We start from the raw sequence: 3,999 nt of genomic DNA, 5'->3' as shown, positions 1-3,999 counted from the left end.
CCTCGGCGGCGGCTGGCGGCGGAAGCGCCACATGGCGGGCGGCGGATGGCTGGGTGCGGCGGGGCGGAAACGTCCGGCCCGTTTCGGACGTGTCCGTCGGCGGGGGGAGCGGCGGATCTGGAAAAAAAAATTAGGGTTTCGCGAGGGAGAGAGATCCGAAAAATGGGGGGGCTATTTATAGGCATAAGTGGAGCTAGGAGAGTCCAAATGGGGTGCGGTTTTCGGCCACGCGATCGTGATCGAATGTTCTAGATGATGGAGCTGAGTTTGGTGGGTTTTGGGCCAAATTGAAGGGGTGTTGGGCTGCAACACACACGAGGCCTTTTCGGTCCCTCGGTTAACCGTTGGAGTATCAAACGAAGTCCAAATGATACGAAACTTGACAGGCGGTCTACCGGTAGTAAACCAAGGCCGCATGACAAGTCTCGGTCCAATCTGGAAATGTTTAATCCCCACACACAAAAGAAAGCTAGAATTGACCACCGGAGCAGAACGAAGCGCCGGAATGCAAAACGGACAACGGGGAAAATGCTCGAATGCATGAGATGAACACGTATGCGAATGCAATGCACATGATGACATGATATGAGATGCATGACAACGACAACAACACACGGAGACAAAGACCCGAACCCGAGAAAATAAAATAACTTAACGCCGGAAACGGCAAGAGTTGGATTACAAATTGGGAAAGTTATATCTGGGGCGTTACAACACTCCACCACTACGAAAAGATCTCGTCCCGAGATCTAGGACTGAAAGAACTCCGGGTACTCAGAACGGAGGTGATCCTCGCGTTCCCAGGTAGCTTCACGGTCGGAATGGTGTGACCACTTGACTTTGAGAAATTTGATTGACTTGTTGCGAGTCTTGCGTTCGGTCTCTTCAAGAATAGCAACTGGGTGCTCACGATAAGAGAGATCTTCTTGGAGCTCAATGTCCTCGAAGTTGACGGTGCGGTCAGGAGTCTTGAAGCACTTTCGAAGCTGAGAGACATGGAACACGTCATGAACATTTGCAAAGTTTGAAGGAAGCTCGAGTTGATAGGCGAGTTCGCCTCTCTTGCTGACAATCTTGAAAGGTCCCACGTATCTAGGGGCAAGCTTCCCTTTGATACCGAAGCGACGAGTACCTTTCATAGGAGAGACACGGAGGTAAACATGATCTCCGATCTCGAAAGCCAACTCACGGTGCTTACTATCATAGTAGCTCTTCTGGCGGGATTGGGCTGCTTTGAGGTTATCACGAATGACTTTGCACATTTCTTCTGCTTCTGTGATTAAGTCATTACCCAGCAGCTGACGTTCACCGGTTTCAGACCAGTTGAGAGGGGTACGGCACTTCCTGCCATACAGAATTTCAAATGGGGCCTTGCCCGAACTTGCTTGAAAACTGTTGTTGTATGAGAATTCAGCATAAGGAAGACAATCCTCCCACTTCATGCCGAAGGAGATCACACAAGCCCTGAGCATATCTTCAAGAATCTGGTTGACACGCTCGACTTGACCGCTTGTTTGAGGATGGAAAGCAGTGCTGAAGCGGATGTTAGTGCCCATGGCCTTCTGAAAAGAATCCCAAAACTTGGAGGTAAAGATGCTGCCACGGTCTAAAGAGATCACTTGAGGAATACCGTGCAGAGAGACAATGCGAGAGGTATAGAGTTCCGCCAATTGAGCTGCAGTGATCGACTCTTTGATAGGCAGAAAGTGAGCCACTTTGGTGAGCTTGTCGATGACAACGAATATAGCATCATTGCCACGCTTGGACTTTGGAAACCCAGTCACGAAGTCCATTTCAATGTGGTCAAACTTCCATTCTAGAATGGCAAGAGGTTGGAGGAGACCAGCTAGCCTTTGGTGTTCTGCCTTCACTCTTCTGCAGACATCACATTCATTCATGAATTTGCCTGAGGTTGAGATTAGGCTGAGTGAAGATGTACTTGAGACTCTTGTGATCAGTGAAAATGTCCACTTTTCTTCCCAATAGAAGATGTCTCCAAGTCAAAAGAGCATGCACAACTGCCGCCAACTCGAGATCATGAGTGGGGTAGTTCTTCTCATTAGGCTTAAACTGGCGAGATGTATAAGCAACAACTTTCTTCTCTTGCATCAAAACTGCGCCAAGACCTTGGAGAGAGGCATCACAAAAGACCTCGTACGGTTTGGATTCATCAGGTGGAGTCAGAACTGGAGCAGTGATCAACTTCTCTTTCAAAGTGTTGAAAGCAATATCACACTCCGGAGACCAAACGTACCTGACGTGCTTCTGAAGAAGATTTGAGAGAGGCTTCGCGATCTTAGAAAAGTTTTCAACGAATCTTCGGCAATAGCTTGCGAGACCGAGAAAACTGCGGAGTTGCTTCATGTTCTGAGGAGGTTCCCAATTCACAATTGCAGACACCTTCTCAGGGTTCACAGCAATGCCCTTGGCAGAGATGATATGGCCAAGATAAAGAACCTCATCGAGCCAAAATTCACACTTGGAGAACTTGGCATAGAACTGATGTTCCTTGAGCTTATCGAGAACCAAACGCAAGTGCTTGGCATGATCTTCCTTGTTCTTCGAGAAAACCAGAATGTCGTCAAGATAGACCAAAATGAAGTCATTGTTGTAGGCGTTGAAGATGAAGTTCATCATGCAAGAGAACGTCGGAGGAGCGTTGGCGAGGCCAAAAGACATGACAGTGTATTCATATGAACCAAAGCTTGTTCTGAATGCTGTCTTGGGAATATCTTCTTCACGAATCCGAATCTGGTGATAATCCATATGGAGATCAAGCTTGGAGAATACTTGAGCACCTTTGAGTTGTTCGAACAGCTCATTGATGTTGGGAAGAGGGTATTTGTTCTTGATGGTCTTCTTGTTCACCGGATGGTAATCAACACAAAGTCGGTTCGTTCCATCCTTCTTCTTCACAAAAAGAACACCACAACCCCACGGGGAAGAACTAGGTCGGATGAGACCCATTCTTTCTTGCTCATCGAGTTGCTTCTTCAGCTCCTTCAACTCTTCAGGTCCGAGCTTGTAAGGACATTTGCACAAAGGTTCTGTGCCAGGTTCAAGTTCAATAATGAATTCAACTGGCCGGTGCGGAGGCATTCCTGGAAGCTCTTCTGGAAAGACGTCTTGATATTCGCAAACGACTGGAATTTGAGAGATAGCATCCAATTCACCCTTCTCATTGAGAGAAAATAGACGAATGGTATTATCCCGAGCGGCAAAGACAATTACATCCTCAGACGAGTGAGTCAATTGAATCTGCCTGGCTGCACAATCAAGCTGAGCCTTGTGCTTAGAAAGCCAATCCATCCCGGGAATAAGATCAATATCCGAGTTACCAAGCACCATAGGAGAAGAAAGGAACTTGTAGTCGCCCAACGTGATAGTAACATCTGGCACCTCCAGACTAGCACTCAAACGTTTGCCAGGAGAAACGATATCCATTTGTTTACCCAAATGAGAAGAAATGAACTCATGCTTGGTAAAAAATGGCTTTGACATGAAACAATGCGATGCACCCGTGTCAAAAAGAACTTTTGCAGGTTTATCATTAACAGGAAGGTTACCCATGATCACATCTGACGAGTCCTCTGCCTGAGCTGCATTCATCAAATTGACCTTGGCATGCTTGGGGTTATGCTTGACCACAGCTATACTTGCCGATCTGACAGGAGGAGGAGGAGGAAGACGCCTCTGGTTGAAACACTTGTTGGCATAGTGACCCTTCTATTGGCACTTGTTGCACGTGACCTCTGAAAGCGGACGGTGATACGGAGCACTCGATCTTGGAGCTTGAGACGAAGTCTTGTTCTGAAAGCCAGGGTTGGGTGGGTGGGAAGAACCACTGCCACCTTTGCTCTTCTGCTGATACGGCTGACGGAACGGAGGAGGAGGAAGCCAAAACTTCTGCTGATTGGCCACTTGAGTAGAGGAAGAAGAAGTAACATCTCTGACTCGCTTCTTGGAAGCATCACACCTCAACTGAGCAGCCTCTTGCTT

Source organism: Triticum dicoccoides, chromosome 1A (genome assembly GCF_002162155.2).
Source record: "Triticum dicoccoides isolate Atlit2015 ecotype Zavitan chromosome 1A, WEW_v2.0, whole genome shotgun sequence".
Lineage (NCBI taxonomy): Eukaryota > Viridiplantae > Streptophyta > Magnoliopsida > Poales > Poaceae > Triticum > Triticum dicoccoides.
This window is presented reverse-complemented; position numbering follows the sequence as displayed.